The sequence below is a fragment of the Cryptomeria japonica genome, chromosome 9, assembly GCF_030272615.1.
Source record: "Cryptomeria japonica chromosome 9, Sugi_1.0, whole genome shotgun sequence".
Classification (NCBI taxonomy): domain Eukaryota; kingdom Viridiplantae; phylum Streptophyta; class Pinopsida; order Cupressales; family Cupressaceae; genus Cryptomeria; species Cryptomeria japonica.
Genome location: NC_081413.1, coordinates 585,755,267 through 585,780,853, shown reverse-complemented (window position 1 = coordinate 585,780,853; position 25,587 = coordinate 585,755,267).

Sequence of the window (25,587 nt, the reverse complement as noted above, 5' to 3'; positions counted from 1 at the left end):
TGATTCTCTAACATTGTTGGTAGCTTTGTGGCAAAATGCTTGACAAAGAATTATTTCACAAACTACTAATGAATTGTTTGCAGGTTCGCTAGTCAAAGACCAAATAAATCAAACTTCTAACTTGGTGATTTTGCAGGTTGCCTTGTATTTCAACCAAACTTTTGTGTTTGTGATTCATAATTAGGCACCTAGTATTATTGCTAAGTAGGATGGAATGAATGTGTGTTTACTTTGTTTGTCGAGTTTGACATTGGAGTAGGAGAGTATGCTCTCATCCTTCTTAGGGTGATCAGAAATCCAGATCTTCGATACCATTCTCATGTCTTGGATTGTTTGTTACCTTTAGAGGGCCTGCCTTCCCGACCATTTGCTTTCTTTTGCAAGCAAGTGACAATCGTGAGAAGGGAACGACCCAAAGTGAGTATGGCTAGAATTCCTTGGCATTCTAACTCACTATAAAAAAATACCTGATGGGCGAAAGCTTTGAAGGAAGGGTTACGTGGGAATTGTAGTTACTTGGGAAGTGATGACCCTTGGACTCTTTCTCATATCAACATCTAAGTAGGGCCTCTTGGTCTAAATCATGCTTGCGCGACTACATTTGTTTGGTATCTTGATGGGCTTAATGTCTCAATCACACTTGCGTGACATCAAGGAGTAATGCTTAACAGAAATCCTTACTACATACCTTGTTTTTAGAGGCCAAAAACCCTTCTAGTTGCTTGAGAAGGACAAATTCGGATACTTGGAAGAGATACTAAGTTCGCCATGGGGAGATTTCCATGGGGACTGATGCTTGGCTGCCTTGAGAAGTGAGTGCTGTGGAGGGGAGCCCGTGGGGTCAAGCATCTATGTATTCTCCTTGAATCCCATAATGAGTCTACCTCTCAAGTACCTAATGTCTTTGCCTACCATAAGAAATGTGGAAATGAGCATGATTGTCTTGAGTCTAAGTTGCAATATCTTGTATTCTTTGCTTGTCAAAAGTTGAATTGCATCCCATTTCAAAAAGCAAAACAAATTGATCTAACATAAGATTAAGCACAAGAGACATTTATCCAACACAAGTTCAACAAGATTCAAAGATCATCTTCCTAAAACATGGTTATCCAACATTGTTCAAAAACTTGTCTCAACATCCATGTCACTTGCATTTAGGTTCATCCTAGTTTGCATTTTGCAAAGTTCATTATCAAGTACCAAGGTTAGGTTTCACCTAAGTCATACTTCTTTTGCATATCAATAAAAGTCATCCATTTGCATGTGTCCTCTTGCATTAGAGTCATACCATTATCATACATTCATATTTGCATACCTTAAGTCTCTTCATTAAGTTTAGGTCATTATCATATCATATTAGTCATTTGCATATTAGTTGTCCTTTTGCATATAGTCTCAAAAACTAGGTTTTGTCATACTTGAGTAATCCAAATCTTTGATAAACCCTAAGTCATTGTTAAGAAGTCTAGACCTTATCAAACCTTTTTTCCTTTTGTCATCAATGTCATTTCGTCAAACCTAGCTTAGTATCCAAGCATATAGGGGAGACATTGTCAATTTGTCCTATTGTCACTTGGTCCTTTTGTCCTTTGAGGTCTAGATATCATTTCAATTTCCTAAGGGTCTCTCTCTTAGATTTGCATTCCAAAAAGTTTGTCAAAATCTTCAAAAACAACCAAAAACATAGATTTCATGCTCGTCTATTTAGTTTGCATTTAGTTGCATAGCATACATTGTCCTTGAAAAATTCCAAAAATATTGCATTTGCATAGTGACATGTCTATTGAAACAAGGTTCCAAGCACCAATGATGCAACAAAGTTTGACATATCAACCAACAATGCAATCACAATTCTATCCAACCCAACAACAAGGCAATATTGATCAAACTTTTTATGATGAAACAAGTCTCCAAATACAAAAACTAGAGGAGAAACTAGCTCAAGAAAATGAGATTTTGGAACAAAGAGTGAAAAACATTGTGAAGAATAGATCACAAATGTCTAAAGTGTTTCAAAAATTTCCAGGTCAAAATCCAAAGATTGAGCCAATTGATGTAAGATCTCTTCTTGAACGATCAGACATACCAGCTCTTCTCTCCCAAATAGAGATGATGAAACAATTTCAAGAAAAGAGACAACATCAATTTCAACATTATGTGCCTTCACAACAAGAACAAGAAGGTGTTTACTATCAATCTGATTTTCAACCAATACAACCAATGGTTCAACCAATTGTCCAACATATTCAACCAATGCAATCAATGGTCCAATTTCAACAATATGTCCAACCAACTATACAATGTCAACAAATAGTTCAACCAATGGTGGAACATCAACAAGTCCAATCAACATATCAATGTCAACAACACCAATCACAAATTCAAAAGCAAAGGTTGCAGCACACACCAACCCAAGTTTCAAACATGTCGGAACAATTGAACCAAGTCCAATATCAAAACATGACATCAAACCAAATCCTTGCCAAACAAGTTCAAATTCCAGATGCAATCATGTCAAAACCTCGAAAGAAAGGTGGCTTTATTGCAATGCTCTTAAGGAAATTACCAAGTGAGTCAATTGAGGAAGATCAAGTTAATACAATTATGTCTAGCAATGCCTCATCCCCTTGCAAACAAATTGACTCTCTAGTGGCATCTATCCCTACACCTTTAGAAGTTTCACAAGAACCTTCCATATTGTTCTCATCAAACAATACACCCAAGGATGAAATTATTCAAGGGCTATCCATAATTGAATGCCAAGATAATCCAATTCATGATGCACATCCTTGTCATGTTTCAGAAATACAAGACCCAATGCCACCATGCACTTTATTGCCATTACCTATTTTAGAGGACCCCATTCGAAGTCCCTCTTCCTCATGTTCAAGCATTGATTCCTTGCTAGAATCCATCACAAATGTTCAAAGTGCATTTCCTTCATGCCAAACCATTGATCCCTTGTCAGAATCCTCCATGCATATCAAAAGTCCAACCTCATGTCAAGAGGATAAATTAGAGCATGAAGAAATGAGTCCTAAAGAAAATCAAGATCAAGATCCTGAAACCTTATCATCCCATCCAATTGTTGACCAGGACCCCATTTCCCTAGACACTTGCAATGATTCACTTATTCATGTCAATTCTATCCAAGAACACAATGTCCTTTCAAATCCCATTGACATTCCACTTCCTGAGAAAGATCAAGATATCCTTTCCATCTGTTATGATGATCCCATTGAAAGTCAAGAGAAAAACACCTTTAAAGAGGATTCCAATGATCTTCTTCCTTGTCAAGATCAAATTATTCCTTCAGATCCTCCACAAGATCCACTTGTTCCTCCATCTCCTTGTCCTAATGCTCCATATACACTCCAAGATCGCATTTCTTTTGATGATCCCATTATTTCTCCCATTCCATCTCTTGAAGAGCCTATCATTGAACCATGTCCACTACACAATCCTAGTCCCTCTCATGATCCTAATCCCCCTCATGATTCTAACGTGTCAGTGCAAGATGTTCATGAACCCTCGACATGCATAATGGGTTCTTCCATTTTGGTGCAATCCGATCCACTTCAAGATCTCATTATTTCTCTCATACCATATCCACCTCATAATGGACTCGCGTCTTTGTCCCAAAGAAAAGAGTCTCCTACAAGTCAAGATATTCATAAAGGCAAAGGAGTAGACCTCCATGAGCAAGAACCCCTTCATATCAAAGAATATACTAATGGTCATGGCTACAGAGCTCACACTCAAGGCGTTGGTATCCCTTCAAAGTCAAAATCCAAATGTCCACCTTCCCCATCATCCCTTCCATCCATTCTAGGTCCCTATATCCCTCCATCTCCTATGCAACATCAACAAAGGCACACATCCTTGAGTAAATTCCATCCATACAAAAGAAATCCATTTCATTCATATCCATCCATGCATTCCTTTCCTCCTCCAAGCAATTTGGATGCCAAATATAAAAGTCATAAGTCTAAAAATCCACATGTATTCAAGGATCAACATGTCCAATATAATCGACATGTCAAAACAAAGAATAAATTAATCTATAAAGAAAAAGAAATATCCAAAAGGCCACAAAGGCCCACTGAGAAAAATAAGGCAAAGTCAAAATATATATGGGTTCCTAAATCCCTTGTGCAAGCAATGCACTCCAAGGAATCACAAAAGTATAAAAAATCAAAAAACATGTGGATCCCTAAGCAACTCCTTGAAGCACAAAAGCCTAAAGAAACATCCAACTTGGCATCTAAAATTGTTGTTCCTCCATCCAACCCTCTCAAATTTGTTCCTCCATCACCTTCTTCATCCATTTTGGGCCCTTATGTCCCAAAATCCCAAGCTATTCCTCCATCCAAATCTCACAATCTAAGATCCATTTTTCCTCCATCAAATCCACCACCCCTCAAGGTGTGTGCCAATGTCGATCTTGCCTTCATTTCCATCCGCTCAAGCCCAATTCTTCCAATACCCTATCCATTATCCAATGCATATTTTCCATCCTTCCATCCCTTTGGTCCAATCCTTTGCATAAATCCTTGCCTTAGTTTCATCTCATTTTCCATGTCCTTATCCTACCAACGTCTTTGAGCATACTTTTAAGGTCATGGTCCATTTATTTCGAGGCTACTATCCAAAAAAAAAAAAAAAAAGATGCTTGAGTCCTTCTTCCATCCCCTATCATGTGTCCATCTTCTATTGAAAAAGTCAAAAGAAAAAAAAAAGAAAAAAAGAAAAGAAAAAATTAAAGCAAAAATGATTCGTCCATTGGTGAAAACTTGGCAAACAGGTGCCTTGGGCAAGTACCATGATGAAAACCTGGCAAACAGGCATCATGCATAATTTATGGACTTCTTGCACACCACAGTTGGGGGAAGGTTTTATCCTATCATATCCTTTTGTCCTTCATTGTTCCATTATTCTATCGAACCCCTGTCATTACCCTTCATATCCTATTGTCCCTCATGTCCAGTTTCCCTTTCCACCTTTGATCTTGACAAGGCTGAGAATCTTCATGAGCATCATGCATCTTGTTTGTAGCTTTTAGTCCATCATAGCTTTTGGTCTTTATCCATTTGCTTATTACAACCTTTCATCCATATTCCTTGTCTTATTGCAACTTTCTACCACTATCCCTTAGCCTACCCCGACCTTCAGTCCATGTCCCTTATCCATTCTTGGTCTTTCTTATCCTATCCATATCTTATCACTATCCATACATTCATTCCATCCTATTTCATTCCTTGATCTTGATCTGACATAAGGACACAAAATTTAAACATGGTTTCAAAAAAACCTCTTGACATGTCCCTCATGCCATGTTCCTACTTTACATTGTCATATCCAGTCTCTTGTCCCATCACGCAATAGCCCTTGAAAATTGCATCTGTATTGTCTCCATAATAAAAGGCCTTTGTCTTCCCTCTATCCACCAACATTTTAGCAAGCCTATTTATTCACTTGTCATATTCCTTGCCTTGCTAGACATTGGGGGCAAAATCATTAAAAAAAAAAAAAAAAAAAATTTAAAATGTCCTGAAAAAATCTTCAAAAAACATTCAAATAATGTCCTGAAAAAATCTTATAAAAATTGAATAACGTCTTGAAATAATCCAAAAAAGTCAAATAAAGTCCTCAAAAAATGAACACAAAAACATTTCAAAACATCAAAATCCATTTTGCAAAATATCATTTTGCAATAAATATCGTCTTGACGCATAAGCCAAATCACTGAGTATACATCCAACAACAATTATTCACAACGCTGCGCTTTAATGAAATCACGTTTAAACAGATGAACTTTTTCACTCAAACATTCAAACTGATAAAAAATTGTCATATCAATCAACCTCAAAATCATTTGTCCTTGTCTCTACTATCATGGGTCTTATACAGGGTGTGGTATACTCGAAACCAGACTGTGTCCTGTCTTAGACGGGGTACCGCATGTCCTGAAACCAGACAACATGATCGTCTTATCAGCACTTTCAACTTTTGACAATGAAGATCAAGATGTTTGTTTGATTTGTTGGAATTTGTGCATCTTATCTTTTTACTGATTTATTTTTGGCTTCGATCATGTTCCTATGTTGCTCGATGATGTCATTGAGTGATTTAGAGTGACCGGGATGGATCCTGATCCTTTTCTTTTTTGATTGTGATTGTTGTTTGTCTATGATGTGTCTGTCTTTTGCAAAAAGGGTTGCATTTCAGCTCTGGCCTTCAATGCCATGATGCTACACATCCATTTTGCTACATTAAATAAAGGTTCTCACCTACAAAGTGCATTACTGAAAGCAAGTTTTTCTTCGTCTCTAACTATCCTCTGTCTGATTTCTTCTTACTAACATTTCTTCCATCAGTCTTGGCAGTCTATTTGCTCCTATCATTTTCTATCATTTTTATCGATCAATTGGCCTCTTTTCTGCATGTTTCCGGCCAATTCCTCGAGGGGGCATGCATATGTCATTGTTATTGTCTGGGGCATTTTCATTATTGTTCTTCGAAACAATGCTTAAAATCGCATTGTCTCAAAGAGGGGCAAAATGTAGACACCTAAAAATGGTCAACGCTTGCGGAATCATACTTTAACATTTGCGCATTGCCTCATTTTAGGTTTTTGTGTCGCATTAACATTTCTCCTATGTCACGCACTTGGTTTTTATCATTTGTGAACATCGAGTCATTCTTCTACATTCTTCATTCATCTCGCCTTCGAATTTGGTCTTGTCGACAACAATCTTCAATCATGATTTTGGTCGATCTTTGTCCTTGTTGATCTCATCATTTTGTGATCGATTCGTCATTGATCCTTGTCCTTGTCAATCATGTCAATTTTGATCAATTAGTCATTGTTCCTCGTCAATTGACATATTTATCAATCAAATCATTTAATCAGAATCATGATCGATATCAATTATCTTTCATCAAGACCTAATTGTCATCCTTGCATTTCTAATTCATCTTCCAAGGTTTTGTGATTTAATCATTTAACCTTGTTTGTCATTTTTTCCTCTAGGTTAAATAATTTATTTATTTATCCTAAGTCTTCTTGTCACAATTAAATGTTTATTTAATTGGCTAATTAATTCCTCCTATTTTTGTGAATTAATTAATAAATGAGAAATTATTAATTAATTTACCTAATTTTCTAATTTTCTAATTTCCTAATTTTCATCATTCCTAATTCCTAATTTCCACCTATTTTCTAATTTCCTAATTTTAATTTCCACCTAATTAACTTGTCTTTAGTGCTCCCTATTTTTGTGCTTCATGCGTCATACTCTTGGCATAGCAAGATGTCATAGGGTTCTAGTCCTCTAAGCTTTGCATTGGCAATATGTCATAATTCATGACATAGAAGGTGTCATAACCTTCTTCTTTCCACTCAATTGTGCCATTTTTGAAATTAATTGCTTCTAATATCTATTTCATGCTAATTTGATCTTTTTCTCCAATTTCTCTATAAATTGGATGAATTTCTTCAATCAAATCCCTTGATTCTTGAATCCGAATCCCTGATCAGACTATCGAACTTATGCTTCTAGTACTCTTGAGCTTTTCATCAAAGTCAATCTTGCTTTCAATTGTATGTGCACTTGTAGGTGAGATCCACAAATCCATTGAAGAGGAAAGAAGAACAATGGAGCCGCATGGAAGGAGCATTCAATTCTGCATTTGGTTTGCATAATCTTTCATTTTGAATGCTTTGTTTTCATATCTCTATTGAGTGTGCTTAGGATTAGATCATTGCAATGTGTGATTGAGCTAATAATGAATAATATGTCCTTTTATATATTGCTTTGATGATTCCAGATTCCTACATACAATTGTTAGTAAGGATCTCTGTAAGTTCGGTAACCTCTAGTATTTCCTCGGTGTGCAGACCACATGTAGTTCCTTTGCTTAAACCAACACTTCTCAGTACTATGTCCATATCTATTGTAGTCTCTACAAAACCCTTTGAATTTTGCCTTCTGATAATTGTTAATAGACTTTGTCCTACATTGGTTAAATGTGTGACCATATTTATTGCAATTGTAACAATAACCATTGGACTTAGTGACATTCGGTTGCTTACCTTTTCTGATTTGGCATATGTTGATAGTGTGACCTTGATTTCCACAGTAGTTGCAAATAGGCTTCTTTCTTTTGATGTTATTCCTGTTTCCAGCTTGCTTTGATGATTCTCCTCTCTCGGTAGTATGAATTCCTTTCTCGGTAGAGTCTTTTCCTTTGTAACCGAGTCCTGCATCTTTTTTGGGTCTTCTTGTATTCAATTGCTCATCCAACATCTTTGATGCTTCATAACTCTTCTTTAGTGTTTCTTTGGATTTCTTCTCTATTTCAAGTTCAGTGGTCAACCTTAATACTTCAAGTCTCAATGCTTGATTTTCATCATTCTTCAGAATTGCTTCATGATGTGCATAACCTAGTTGATCTGATAGGTTTTGTTGAATTCATGTTAACCTTATGATTTCATCATTCTTATCAGATACTAAAACTTCAAGTTGTTGTTTCTCTCTTTGTAGATCTCTTGCTTTATCCTCAGCTGTCCTCAATGCATCTAGATTTTCAGTCATCTGTGTGCTGAAATGTTCATGTTCTCTTTTCATTGCTTTTAGTTGATTAGCCAGTGCTTTGTTCTTTTCTTTCAATACTCCAATCATTTCTTCAGTTTCTTCAGATATACTATTCTTAGATGATGTCTCAATTTGTTCCACTAACTCTTGAGAATCCTGCAAATCATCAGATAATCTTCTTTTCACTTTCAGAGATTTTTGCATTTGCCTTTGCATGTCTGCAATCACTTGATTAGCATGATCCAACTCTTCTTGTAGATACACAATCCTCCAAGATTGTTTGTAGCCTTCCATTGATAAGATCTTTCTCTTTAGGTAGTTAAACCCTTTTCCAAGATTCGAGCTTTGATACCAATTGTTAGGCCCAATATGGAAAGCCAATGTACTGAGAGGGGAGGGGTGAATCAGTACTCCAAAACGTTTCTTGAACAATATCTTTACTATTATGCATAAACTGAATAGTGCAATAACATAATATAAAGTTAAAACAAATAGATAACAATCATACATGATTCACTCCATAACACATATATTTTGGTTACGCAGAAACTCTTGGTTAGAGAGAAAAACTGTGGTGGGGATGGCACCCACAACTTCACTACTGCAATAATAAAGAGTGCTCGGTTAGAGCTACATGTTTAGCTATTTCTAATAGCTTACCTTGTTAGGAGTAACAAGATCTGTTAGATCTACCTTGCTGCAGGATTTTACAACACTTAATCTAAATGCTGCACCTGGTTAGAGGCTTTACAATTTATAGACTTGATTAGAGTCTTTTACCCTGTTAAAGGTTTCTCTTACAACTTCACAATATTACAATAAAATCATTACAAATATCTGCAACTTTACATCTGAAATGTTATAGAAGATTCTATGTGCTTAGAATAAGATTACCTTGCTTATAGCATACCTTGGTAACCCATATAGTAACTCGGTAAACCCTTTTGTTTACTTTGTTCTTTGACTGTTCTCTGAAAACCTTCTCGGTGACCTCTATGTCTCTATAATAGTCTTCTTACATGCATACCCACACCCTTAACTCATGCTATATAAATAGATCTCTTAAGATGGTGATCCAATTCATTGCTTCAATCTTACAAACATGATTTATTGAATGAATAATCATGCAAAATATTTCATTGGTTAGATGACCTCGAAATCATACACAATCTTCTAGTGCAATTTCCAATGTGATAACGGTTAGATGTGCCTCAATCTTGTAACATGTTTTCATATGCATGTCCAGGTGTAATGAATTTGGTAACATGTTTCACTCAGTGTATATCAACTCGGTGTGTCATCTTTGCTGCTCGGTAGACATGAAAATATATTCGGTAGACAACTCGGTGAATACTGCGTTCTGTGACTGCTTTCTTCTGTAGCCGACTAGACTATGCATACTGACTTCTCTATGTATACCGACTACATGATTCGGTAGTGTTAACCGACTAGAGTATATAGTATGACTTTGGATATAAAAACTAATGGAAATTTGATAAGTAGTAACATTACATGCATCTAGCAACATAATGACCGATTATTCCATAATAAAAATATTTGAAGGGTAACTTACCTTTGTATTTTTTAGATCCTTTATTTAGTCTCCTCACAAAGTGTTCTTCAACATCATGTAGATCATCGCTTGTTTCAAGTAAATTTTCAATCTTCTTGGTAGCTTTGAATGCAACTTACTTCTTGACATTTTACAATTCCTCAAACTCTAATATCTCAAAGGTAGAGAGTGACCCATAGGGCTGATCCAAGGTATATGTATCCATGTTATGGATTTCTTCAATAACATACAACTTAGGTTTATAAGATCTAGGCAGTGTCCTCATTACTTTTCTCACAATTTCATTTTCTTCTAGTTTTTTGCAAATTCCTCTTATTGCACTTACTACCTCATTCACTTGGTGTAGGTCACCTTCAATGTTATCATCTTTAGAAATCCTCAGAGTCTCAAATTTATACTTTAGATTTTGCATCTTGACTTACTTGATCTTCTGATTTCCTTCATAAATGCTTCTCAATTTATCCCAAATTATTTCCTTTGTATATTTGCAACCCATGACCTTCAAGAACTTTGAGTCCCTCCAACTACTAAAAGTCACATTTCTTGCCTTGGCATTATTCTCATGCTCTTTGATCTAATCTAGAATAGAAGGACTACCAACCAGAGTAGTATAACTAGTCTTAATAATATCCCATATTCCAAGTGGTAGAGAATTCAAATGATATTCCATCAACGCCTTCCAAAAGGAATAATTTGTGCCATCAAACTTTGGATTTATAACTATATTCTCTTGTGCCACCCTAAACCTTCCTCAAGAAATTAAGCTTTACTTAGAGGAACCTTGCTCTAATACCAACTGTTGAACACACCACAAGATTGAGATGGGGGTGGGTGAATCACTCTTGACCAAAATTTCAAATTTCTTCAATCATAAACACTTATCAATTACCATTAACCAACCAAACACCAATGAAATATGAAACAAGAAACACTAAAGACATGAACATCAAAATTTTACGTGGAAAACCCCATGTGGCAAAAAACATAGTGGGGATAACCCTCACAATATAAATAACTAAATACAATATTTTAGGCACAAGGCCAAGGAAGCTCACTGCTCCTAATTTGGACTTGTAGGCTAAGGCACACAACCCTAGGTCAAGATACAATATATTTTTATTATTTAGACACACAACCCCAAGGAAAAATATTGATCTATACAAGTTGCCTAAAGCACTCACTATCTTTTGATAGACACAAAGAAAAGATAAATTGAATGAGTAGGATCTCTTGATCATAAGCACATAACAAATTGTTATTCACACTTTTTCTTCCACACATTACTTTCTACATCACCCTCAATCAATCCACATCATAATTCACACATCTGCACTTCTATTTATATCAACTTATTCATCGAAACACTCAACTAGGTTTTCCATAGGTAGAGTAAACATAAATTACATAAACTTGGCCACCATGAGCAACTGCGCTAAATGTGGTCCACTCTAGGAGATAATGGAGACCCAAATACATCGCAAACATGTCTTCCTAAGTTGATTCCAATTAACTACACACACCAACACATCCTCCAAAGTCGACATCAAATGTAACATGTAGATAAACAATAAGGCATGTTTATTAGTGAGCCCAAAACCATTATCCAATGCAAATAACTCAATGTGGTCACATAGAATGGTAAGACCCATGATAACATTTTAAGTCAACCTCCAATGCATATCCAAATCAAACAAGTATGATCCGAAGAAGATAAACCAAATACCAACACAATAGATAACATCGAACAATAGATCAACATAACTTTACTTGTAAAGAAAACCAACACTTTAATTCTAAACAAAAACATTGTACAAACAATATGACTGTGTCTTCCAAGCTACAATACTTGAATAAATACTACAAAGCAATGAGGCACATTCTTCGGACTAGTCCTAATAGACAACCCCAGTATTAGCAAACTAGAAAACTCAACTTCAACATCTAAACAACTGAGGACCTAAAAACATAATAGTGCAACATCCATAGAAAAAAGAAATTAAGTCCAGAACCATAAGCCATCATCTTCAAAAGTGGATGAATGTAGATAATTATCTCAAAAATACTGTAAGTACTATTTCCTACATATTTTAGCTTCCACTATTGTCGCCTTCTAAAAACACCACATACTCACTCAATATCTCCACTAGAAATGATAACAAGACCTGAACACTCATTTATGGACCATTCATACCAAGAAATAATTAGATTGAAAACAATGACCTCAATTGCACTAAAAACACAACTGGACAACTACAACTTCTTCTTCACCCTTTCCATTAGTACACACAAGTGTGACAACAATGACAACACCATGCAAGTTGTAACCAATCTACCATGACAACAAGTTTGACATTAATTTGACAACACAAACTCATGTTTGCAACATGAACTAGGTTTGGTTCACTTAGTTTTGCCTAGCTTAGGATCGATTCAGTGTTAGACTCTCATAAAATCATCTCAACAAGAAAAAATGTTCCACATGGTGCCAATTTTTTTTGAATTCCATGGTTTTTCTCACTCCACCTCTCACCTACCCTCCCAAATGACTCAAAGTTCCATTAATAACTCAATTTGGCCTTGCAACTACTCAATTTAATTCAACAACACAAAAAAAATATTTTTTATGCCCAACCATGCCTCATTATTGTCACATTTCCCTTTTTCTAATATACCATTCCCCAAGTCACTTTACAAGGTATTTTTTGGGTAAATTTTTTATTTTTCACACTCAACCCCATGAGCCATTAATGAAGGGAATGTTCTTTTAGGCCCCTAGTTGATCAAATCAAATTTGGAAATGACACATGTTGAAAGAGCATTGATTAAAGTGTTGTCAAGAGTATGGGTGCTCCTTGGAACAACAAAGGTAATAGTTTCCATGTTTCCCTAGAAACATGTACATTTCTCATTTTGGGTGACTTTTGTTTGGTATATAAACATCCTTTTTTATATTGACAAGGATGGGAAAATCAATTGGAGAAGGAGAGATAGAAGAAAAACTTTTAGATATAGGATCCTTAGATTTAAGGAGATTTTTTTTAATTACATTTTGATGAATTAGGTTTGTCCAAAGCTTGCAAAGAAGTCATTGCAATATTTGAAGGGTAATTATTTAAGTGTAGAATTGCCATTAAGTGAGTGTCTCCAATGATATTATGCTTATATTTAGATATAGATGTGATCAATTTGTCAACCTAGAGGCTATAAAAGTTTTTTAAATATTTTACATAGTGTTTATTCATAACAATGAAGGGAATGCTCAAGTTGACCTATGGATTAATATGTAGAATCATTATTTTTTATGTTGTGTCTTTCCATGCATGATTAAAATATGTTTTTTTAATGTATTATGAGATGCATAGTCTTCTATGAAGTCTTCACTAAGGTTCCATATCAAGGTTTTCAATCATTACATGTTTTGAATAAATTCATAACTTTGTGGCCCAAATTAGAATTAGCACCAGTCTCCTAAGCTCCATTTCTCATCAGCTAACACGTTAAACAAAATAATATAATCATTTAATTTTGGTTATGATGTTGATTTCAACATGCCTCCATGTATGAATTTATAACAATAATAGGAGTCATTACCTATATCTAATGCACCCTACATGATAAGTATTTTTTGTTATATAGAGGTGCATACCCTTGTTTTTCAAACTAGCACATAGGTATATTATGAAGTTAGCACTAAGATATACTATGCATTAGGTATAGTGTGCAATAACACAAGTATTTAACAATATTTTTATCATTTAATTTATCACCTTAGGGAAACATCCATTGGTCACACAAAACTAGAAAAGGAGGTCTTACACACCTCAATAATTGGTCCCAAGTTGCCCAACTTCAACATGGGGTTTTTGAGACTATCCAGCTTTAGGGATTTGGGGTCCATAGATAATATCACCAATAATCTAGTGGCATTTCCAAGGATATAAAGAGTAAAATAATATTCAAAGAACTTTGCTAACTTGAGGGAAATTATAATTAGACATTGTTCAAGTAAGATTTGCATACTATCAACTTACACCAACACATTAGCACTTTTTTTGATATAAAGGTTACTTTCTCAAAATTTAAGGAGTGTTGACTTTGTTAAAGGGAGACTTATATTTTATTTACAAAAGCAAGAACGAAAAGATGGAAAAGGATCAAAAGCCAAAAGTCAAGAAATTATTGATATAATTTATCTTATTGTAAGGAGATGAGAGGAACAATGGAAAGCTAAAAATTAAGCTATGCCTCATTTGGATTATTTTAAAAGTACTAAAAATGTAAAATTACTTTAGGTAGGAGAGATGTAACAAGGGATTATTATCAATATATATTAAATAAGACTCAATTGATAATAGGATAACAAATAGTCTATGAAAAATTCATAGGCTTGATTATGGTTGGCCAAGAAATTAAAAAGATGTTGATATAGGAAATAGGGAAATAACCCAAATTTTATTCTATAGAAAATATAGGAATTCAAATTGGCTTGAACCTCAACATCTTGGAAATATAAGAGGAAATCCATGTAATAATTCTCCTACCTCTTCTTGACAAGCCAAGAAAGAAAGAGAATCTTTGTTCCATGATGTTGACCTACCTACCTAGTCAAATAATGATCATATGGAGAGTGTAGGTCCCAAAGACAATTGAGAGGGGGGGGGGAGGGGGGGGTGAATCAGTTGTCAAATAAATTCAAACCAAAATATTATTAACCAACTTAATGCTTAATATCGGTAAGACAATTAAGTATGCTGGTAAACAGTGTTAATAGAAAATTGCTATATCAGTAAGAATTAATACATGAAACATAAGCACAAAGTCATCCACAACACATGACACCAATATTTGTACGTGGAAACCCTGTAAGGGGAAAAACCACGGTGGGAAACCTTACCCACAATCAGATGATACTACTGCAGATAGTAAGTGTACAAAGAGAGGTCTGCACATGCAGAAAGGCCAACAGCCTAGAGCTCACTACTCAATCACAAATGGGAGTCACACTGACTACAGTTGGATGGTTAAATCCAATAAGAATGTACTGCACAAAATAGCATCTTCATATGTTGGATTCAGTACCGGTGTAGTGTTGATATGCTTCTTCAAAAACCTAACTTCACCTTCGAATGATGTCTTCATGTATACTTGATCTTGCATATACCTTCACACAATTCTTTTTCGCATTCCACACTTGATCTTACAAATAAGATCTTACATTTATACCATACCCTAAGACCAATTTTAGTAGGTCGGCTCTACAAGATATTATAATAAAAACATTTTACAAATAATACAATATCTGATGCAATAACCGATTGAACATGTCAGCTTGATGCATTTACAACAATAATAAATCATCTCCATAGCGTGCCATGCTGATTTGAAAAAGATAAGCCTATCGGTGTAACCGTAGATAACCTGGACCTATTTGCCGGTAAAAGCAAATATGCAAATAAGAATATACCAATGATTATTACTTCAAAATAAAGTGTCCACATGATGTCTTTGACATTACCAAGTGTCTTCCATGTCATTGCAGGTACTGGTGAACATTATATCCTGCCGGTTAACCATATACTGGTAACTGTTGCACAGTTTACTATTTGCCGGTGAATGTTGCTGGATCTCCAAGGTAGGTGAATTTAGTAGGTGTTGACATCAATGATAAAACCATACCAAAATACCAACAATCTCCCCCTTTGGCATTGATGGCAACACAAGATGGAAAAACCATCAAAGTGCCAAAACAGAAATGCCAAGTACAAAAATCAACAATCTCCATTTCTCCCCCTGAGAGTAACATGTGTTTATTCAAAGATTTATTTTCAATACCAATCTCTCATACCAATCTCTCCTAAAAAAGATAATGCATTTTTCCATATATCTTTCCCTAATGTTTTTCCATATATCTCTCCCCCTTTGACATCAAATGCCAAAGTCACAAAAGGTCAAGTTTATACAAAATACCAACCAATTCAATATACCAACTACTCCCCCTGAGAAGTAGCTTCCTCATCAAATACCGGAATAAAAGATTTGTCCATTTAATTTTGCTGGTTGATGACAATCATCAACTGTCTAAGTCTCTACCGGTGGAGGTAAGACTCCGAGCTGATCTCTGAGATACTCAAAAGTTTCCTTAGGCAAAGGTTTTGTGAAAATATTTGCAAGCTGTTCTTTAGTATTCACATAAACCAGTTTTATCTCCTTTTCTTCAACTTTTTCCCTTAAAAAATTTAGTTTGATAGAAACATGTTTTGTTTTAGAATGTAATACTGGATTCTTAGATATATCAATTGCTGCAGTGTTATCACAATATATAGTAATAGGTTCCTTGCATTTTATCTTTATGTCTTTTAACATTTGTTTAAGCCAAAGTACCTGTGTACAGTTTGTTGCTGCTGCAACATATTCTGATTCTGCTGTTGATCAAGATGTACAACTCTATTTCTTACTTAACCAAGAAACTAATCTCTTTCCAAGAAAGAATGCTCCTCCAGTGGTGCTTTTTCTATCATCCACATCTCTTGCCCAATTTGCATCTGTGTATGCATATAGATCAAAATTTTCATCTTTAGGATACCATAATCCAAGATTTGTTGTGCCTTGTAAGTACCGGAAAATCCTTTTTACTGCTGATTCATGATTTTCCCTGGGATTACTTTGAAATCTAGAAACTATACATACTGCATTCATAATATCAGGTCTGGTTTGTGTCAAATACAGTAAACCTCCTATCATAGATTTGTATCTAGTTGGATTAACAGGTGTAGATTCATCCCTTTGAGATAAGTTGTCATTTGTAGTCATAGGTGTGCTTACCGGTTTAGATTTTTCCATCCCAAATTTCTTAAGTAGTTCTTTCAAGTACTTCGATTGACTCAAAAATATGCCTTTATCAGTTTGTAAAATCTGCAATCCTAAAAAGAATTTTATTTCTCCAATCATAGACATTTCAAATTCATGCTGCATTTCAAGAGAAAATTCTTTGCATAATCCATCTTCTCCTCGAAAGATTATATCATCAACAAATACTTCCATAATTAAGATGTCATCATTAGTTACTTTGTAATATAAATTGCTATCTGCATTTCCTTTAGTAAAACCAATTTTTAAAAGATACTTATCCAATCTTGCATACCAGGCTCTTGGAGCTTGTTTTAATCCATACAGAGCTTTTCTTAATCTGCAAACCATATCATTGTCATCTGTCAAATAAAATCCATCAGGTTGTTTAATATAGACTTCCTCTTCAAGATCTCCATTCAAAAATGCACATTTAATATCGATTTGATAAACTTTGTAATCCTTGTGAGCTGCAAAGGCCAAGAATAATCTAACTGCCTCAATTTTGGCTACCGGTGCAAAGGTTTCATTGTAATCAACTCCTTCTTTTTGAGAATATCCCTTACACACTAGTCTTGCTTTATTTCTGACAACCTTACCATCTTCATTGAGTTTGTTTCTAAATACCCATTTGGTTCCAATTACATTTTTATTTTTAGGCCGGGGAACTAATGTCCAAGTATTATTTTTCTCATTTTGTCCTAATTCTTCTTCCATAACTTTAATCCAAAATTTATCTTCACATGCCTCATTGATAGATAATGGTTCAATTTGAGAAATAAGACATACCTCTTCATTCACCAATCTTCCTCTTGTCATGACTCCTTTAAATTTGCTTCCAATTATTTGATCTTCAGAATGATTCAGTCTTACATACCGGGGTGTCTTAGTTTGTTGTTGTTCTTCAATTACTGTGGAATCCTCTAATGATACTGGAGTAACTGGATCATCATTCTGTATCGGTGGATTTACTATTGGTTCATTTGTCATAATTTCTGTTACCGGTTCAAAGTCTATATACCTTGAAGTTCCTCTGAATTGTTCATCAATCTTTACATTTGTACTCTCAACAATTTTTTGTAATCTTTTATTAAAACATCTATATGTTTTACTCTTAGATGAATAACCAAGAAATATTCCTTCATCACTTTTAGGATCAAACTTGCCAATATACTCATCTCTTCTAATATAACATTTACTTCCAAAAATTCTGAAATACTTAAGAGTAGGAGTATTACCAAACCATAGTTCATGAGGGGTCTTACCAGTTTCACCTTTGATGTGAACTTTGTTGAATGTATAGATAGCAGTGCTTACTGCCTCTCTCCAGTACACATGTGGTAGATTTGCTTCTGATAACATACTTCTTGCTGCATCCAAAATAGTTCTATTTTTCCTTTCAACAACTCCATTCTGTTGTGGTGTCCGAGGTGCTGATAATTGTCTTTTGATTCCATTTACTTCACATAATGTATTAAAATCTCTAGATGTGAATTCTCCTCCTTGATCTGATCTTAAACATTTAATTTTCTTACCGGTTTCATTTTCAACCATTGCTTTGAATTGTTTGAACTTCCCAAGTGCTTCTGATTTTTTTCTGAGAAAAGTAACCCAGCACATTCTAGAATAATCATCAATAATTAGCATGAAATATCTATCACCTTGTAAACTTTTAGTTCTAGCTAGACCACATAAATTAGTGTGAATTAAATCAAGAGCATTATTGGATTTTTCTGGAATACTTTTGAAACTAGCTCTAACTTGTTTTCCAAATTGACATTCCTTGCAAATTGTGTTCTGAGGTTTCACAATTTTAGGTAGATCTCTAACTACCTTAGAAGTACTAATTTTTACCATGCAATCAAAATTTACATGACATAGTCTTTTATGCCATAGCCAACTTTCATCTATATGTGCAATTAAGCATGCCTTTTCACTATTATTCAAATGAAAGATATTACCTCTAGTCTGATTACCGGTTGCAATTTCCAAACTAGTTCTATTCATGATTTTGCATTTTCCATTTTTAAATTGTAACTGAAAACCATTCTCAACTAATTGACCAATACTTAAAAGGTTATGTTTTAATCCTTCAACATAGTAGACATTGTCAGTGTTATGTTTACCATCAAGAGATATTGAACCCTTACCTTTGATTGAATAGGCTTTGTCATCTCCGAATCTTACTAAACCTCCATTTTATTCTTGAAAGTTCAAGAATTTACCTTTGTCTCTAGTCATGTGATGTGAGCATCCTGAGTCAATAATCCATTCATCCTTTGATTCAACTTTAGCTGCTAGGGCTTGTTCTACCGGTTGAGCAATAGGTACCAGTTGATCTTCTGTTATAGCAACAAAGACTCATCCGTTGTCTGCTAGATCCTCATTAGAATCATCAGTCACACCTTCATCAGCAATGTAACAAGATTTATCTTTGTTTTTCTTAAATCTGTATCTCTGATATTTAGGATTAGGTTTGTATGTCCTTCTAGCTTCTTCTCTTAGTCTAGCATGTCTATCAGGGCATCTTGAAGCCATATGACCAATCTTATTGCAATTGAAACATTTAAAGGGTGCTTTACCTTCATACTTACTTCCAATTGGACCTTTTGGCATTTTTCTTGCAAATAGTGCTTCAAGTTCTTCAAGCTCTTCATTCTACTTCCTAGTTTCTTCAAGTTCTCTTGCATAAAAGGCTCTCCACTCTAATTTGTCAAAAGATGGAGCAGATGATGTTGATGCTTTGAAGGCCAAATCAGTTTTTATAGTAGTAACAGGACCAAATTCTTCAATTTCAAAAGTTGAAAGTTTTCCAATCAATGTATCCCTAGTTACTGATGTATTGGGCATTGTTCTCAACTCATTTATAGCAGTAACCTTCATTTTATATGCCAATGGCAAACCCCTTAAGATTTTTGAAACAATCTCATCTTCACTTAAGGTTCCTCCACAACATTTGATACCCAAAACAATTTCATTTACTCTTTCCATAAAAGCAGAAATCCTTTCATCTTCTTCCATTTTCAGATGTTCATACTTGACTCAGAAGCTTTCAAGTTTTGCAATTTTGACTATGGAATCCCCTTCATTCAGTGTTTCAAAATGATCCTAGATAGCTTTTGCAATGGATCTATCTGATAATCCCATGATTTGTTGATCTGATAATGCACTCAAAAGTGCTTCTCTTGCTTTGCAATCATTTTCTTCATCTTTAGCTAAAGTAATGGGAGCAGTCTGACCAGCTACAACAGTAGTATAACCATTCTTAGTAACTTCCCAGATGTCTTTACCAATGCAATTCAGATGCATCTCCATTCTGATTTTCCATATCCCATAGTTGGTTCCATCAAGTTTAGGACTATCCTTTCTGAAATAATTAGTAGACATTGGATCTCCTCAAGTTGTTAAACTTCTGCAAAAAGAGGTCTAGGCTCTGATACCAATTGTAGGTCTCGGAGACAACTGAGAAAGGGGGGGGGGGGGGGGTGAATCAGTTGTCAAATAAATTCAAACCAAAATCTTATTAATGAACCTAATGCTTAATACCGGTAAAACAGTTAAGTATGCTGGTAAATAGTGTTAACAGAAAATTGCTATACCGGTAAGAATTAATACATGAAACATAAGCACAAAGTCAACCACAATACATGACACCAATATTTGTACGTGGAAACCCTGTAAGGGGAAAAACCACGGTGGGAAACCTTACCCACAATCAGATGATACTACAGCAGATAGTAAGTGTACAAAGAGGGGTATGCACATGCAGAAAGGCCAATAGCCTAGAGCTCACTACTCAATCACAAATGGGAGTCACACTGACTACAGTTGGATGGTTAAATCCAATAAGAATGTACTGCACAAAATAGCATCTTCATATGCTGGATTCAGTACTGGTGTAGTGCTGATATGCTTCTTCAAAAACCTAACTTCACCTTCGAATGATGTCTTCATGTATACTTGATCTCACATATACCTTCACACAATTCTTTTTCGCATTCCACACTTGATCTTACAAATAAGATCTTACATTTATACCATACCCTAAGACCAATTTTAGTAGGTCGGCTCTACAAGATATTATAATAAAAACATTTTACAAATAATACAATATCCAACACAATAACCGATTGAACATGTTGACTTGATGCATTTACAACAATAATAAATCATCTCCATAGCGTGCCATGCTGATTTGGAAAAGATAAGCTTGTCGGTGTAACCGTAGATAACCTGGACCTATTTGCCGGTAAAAGCAAATATGCAAATAAGAATATACCAATGATTATTACTTCAAAATAAAGTGTCCACATGATGTCTTCGACATTACCAAGTGTCTTCCATGTCATTGTAGGTATTGGTGAACATTATATCCTGCCGGTTAGCCATATACTGGTAACTGTTGCATAGTTTACTATTTGCCGATGAATGTTGCTGGATCTCCAAGGTAGGTGAATTTAGTAGGTGTTGACATCAATGACAAAACCATACCAAAATACCAACAGAGAGGGAATTAGAACAATATATAGAATTACTTAACCAAATCATAGAAAGATAGCGTGTGATAGAAGGAAAAAATGCATTACAATGAGCTCAAATCACTTCATACTCAATAAATAAACAAAATACTTAATGCATCTTAGTAATAAAATTTGAATAAGAATATTACACAAAATTTCCATAATCAGTAGGTACATAATGTATATCAAAATAAGGACACAATGCACGGGGTTTCACCATAGGAGAGAGGGTTAAATATTCTCCTTGATGATACAACCATTATGAGTAGAAAGATACAAATAGTTGGAATTATATGGAATTATAGGCTATCCTAATCTTATTCCAAATGTGATGAGGGGAAGTGCCCAAATTTCAAGGTAATAATGCTACCACTTGTGGAACACTTGAGGCTCTTTATTGATGTCACCAATGAATATGTGATTGAAGATGGAAATTTCACGATGAAGCTCTTTGAGCAGTGAATAGGAGAGAGAACCAAATAATTGTATAAAGATATTTCTAAACAAAAAAATAGACTAATGAGATGTGTTCATAAGATTTTTAAGGCTACATTACAAAGAAAGAGTGGATCAAAAGTTACAATCCATGAGCTTACTATTGTAAAGAAAGGGATAAATGTTTTATATTATGGACCATTTAATGGGTAAGTGTACCAAGATGGTGTGCAAAAAGGGGGGTATAAGTGGACACTTTTTTCTTCTTATGAAATCAGGTAAATCTTATCTTGGAGGAGAAAGTTGAGTCATCCACTCAAGATATTAAGATACTCAAAGAAAAAAGATTGTAGTAATTTAAATCTAGTTTCCAAAATAGGAATTTTTTTCAAAATTGGATAAGATTAAGGAGGTCAAATCCTTCACGCACGAAAAAAAAATCCTGATTTTTTCTTAAAAACATAGCATAGTGTCTGACGTGCACATCAAAAAAGTCATAGTTAGATTTAGTATTTTGACAAATAGTTTGGTAGAAAGATAGTTAAGAGTGAACACTAGAAGTTGTGTATTTTTTTGTAATTTTTTGTTGAGTATTTTTTTTTATGATTTTTCAAATCAAGCACATCCTGAAAATCAGATACTTGTTCGTGCGCAAAGCATAACTTGCACCAAAACAATTAAAAATGCAATTTTTAAAATTTATTTTATAAATAATCAAGTTCAATACAATAATATATATATATTTTTTAAATTTGGATAAGTAGATCAAAAGTTATTAAAAAAAAGGTACACACGTCTCTGAGAACTATGGAGACACTGGTAAAAGAAATTCAAGAATAATGTTATTGTTGTTGAAATTTAAAAAAAATTATATGGTTAGAAAGCTCAAAAGATGGGTGAAATTATGGTGGCAATTTTAGAAATACCTAGTTGATGAAGTGTAAACCTGATGATGACAGAGTCAATAAACCAAGTTGATAAAACAAAACACGTCAAATAGAAGGGAAATGGAGAGAAATCAAACTTTCAACCTACAACTTTATCATCCAAGCCTATTCACAAGCCTAAATAAACTAAAGTGCATACATACTATTTTGAATATAAAGCATGTATAGGGTTTTAATAGACAAAACCACGTACGGGTTATGTCCACATAAAGACAACCTAACACAAAAAAAAATTACATATGTATGTTTAAAATGTGTTTGTGTATGCATAAACATACATACATATATATATATATATGTGTGTGTGTGTATATATATATATATATATATATATATATATATATATATATATATATATATATATATGTATGTATGTATGTATGTGTATATGGTGAAAATGGATAACAATAATAACAATATTGAAAGGCTAAATGAATTCAACCACCAAACCCTAGCCTAACAATGAACAAAGATCCACCATAACATATGAAGATTACCTAAGACAATGCAAAATAACTCAAAATCACAAAGATTATACCATCACATGTCCAATAGGGTTTTGATCTCCATTGATCTTGCTTGATATATTTGCTCTCAGATTTTTGTATGCACAAGAGCTCAACAAAGAACGGAATGTGGTTGCAAGTAGGATCGTAGTGTAGCCAAGTACTCCAAAATCAGTCATTAGTCATTAGCCTTTGACAATGAAGAAAGCATCTCCTTAAATAGAAGACACAATAAGAAATGGAGGGTTAAGATTGAGAGGTGTAAAAAGAGAGGTCGGCTAGGATTAGAGGGTAGGTAAAAGAAATACCAAAATAATGAAAGAGGTAGGTAGTGTAGAAAATAAGAGATGAATGACATGTGTCATGTGTAGAAAAAGATAATGAATTAATTAAATAAATAAAGATTTATTTAATTAATAGAAGAAGTAGGACAATTAAATAAATAAAATATTTATTTAATTTAGGAAAGGGATAATTTAAATAAATAAATGTATTTATTTAAATGAGAAATAAGGCTAGAAGAGGATAAATGAATTAATTAAATAAATAAAAATTTATTTAATTAATAGAAGAATTAGGCTTAGATAATTAAATAAATAAAATATTTATTTAATTAGACATGACAATTTTAGGTGTCTACATTTTGCCCCTCTTTGAGACAATGCGGCTTGTCGCGTTGTTTCAAAGAAGATAAGATGAACTGATACAGAGTTGCCCCAGGATGGGAATTATATGCCCCCTCGAGAGATTGGATGAAAATGTCTGAAAAGATTGCAGACAATCTCTCGATAAGAAAGAAAGGCTAGAATGGGTTAAGCGAATAGAGTGACAAAGTCACAGGATGAAGAATACTGACTCGAGAAATGAGGACGAGGGCTAGGGTAGGCTATAAGATAGACCACGGGCAAAAGACATCCTCATTGTCATCCACACCCTTAGAAGATCACAGTGCAGAGCGAGAAAAGAGCAGCAACAATCAGCAGCGATGGCATTCATTCATAGATTCGACCGTGTTCGCCGATTCCAGCGACCAGCCGATGCAGGAGAGCCGGTAAGTACCCGAAAACCTCCTCGTACTTTCACGCATTTTGAGTTTTGTCATAAATGCATGTTTAGTAGCAATAAATGCGCTAGGAATAGGATAGTTTAAATATGCAAAAATGCGCAACCACGTCTGTGTCAGTGCCAGGCGCGTCTGTGTCGGATAGGCGCGTCTGTGTCGGGTCCAGGCGCGTCTGTGCCTGGAGCCGCGTTTGTGCTAAGTGCGGACGCGTTTGTGAAATGTAGAAGCGTCTGTGCTTTGTAGGAGCGTTTATGTCATGTAGGGACGTCTGTGTTCCCTGGTCGCGTTTGTGCATGGCATAGGCACGTTTGGGAGTTAAAAGCGCGTTTGTGTGTTAAAATGCATGGTTTTAGTCTTTTAGGTCAAATTGGCAGTTCTGTGATGAACATACGCTGTCGATTGGATAAGCTGCTGAGAGGATACACTCAAGCAGGTCCTCTAGGAAGATTAGGATAGATCAAGGCACTTTGTGATGAACAGGGAGCACCAAGATAGGAAGCACTTTGTGATGAACAGGGAGTGCGAATGTGAGTGACACTTTGTGATGAACAGGGAATGTCACACACGTAGTACTTTGTGATGAACAGGGAGCACTACTAGGATAAATAGCAACACTTTGTGATGAACAGTGAGTGTCACTAGGATAGATAACCATATGCATTTAGATAGCAAGTAGCATTTTGTGATAAACAGTGAATGCCACAATAACTGACAAGATTGATTGTGTGACTGCAGGAGTACTTGCCGATGTTGGAGTCACGGGAGAGATTCCCATCGACTCAGAGGTTGCGACCAGAGTTGTCGATCCAGGATAGGATTTCCATTGAGGAGATGGGTCTTACACATGTGCTATTTGTGCCTGAGTTTCGGGCAAACATGGGTTTGCTGACTGCGCTTGCTGAGAGATGGCACTCTGAGACGTGCACGTTCCATTTACCGATGGGTGAGATGACAGTCACCCTGGAGGATGTGTACCGGATACTGCATATTCCGATCGATGGAGAGTTGATTCCATATGATCGCGACGGAGACAGAGAGGCTTTGAGATGGGTGTTTCAGGATCCCGGTTTGGAGATGCGAGCAGGTCACGTGGCATGGGA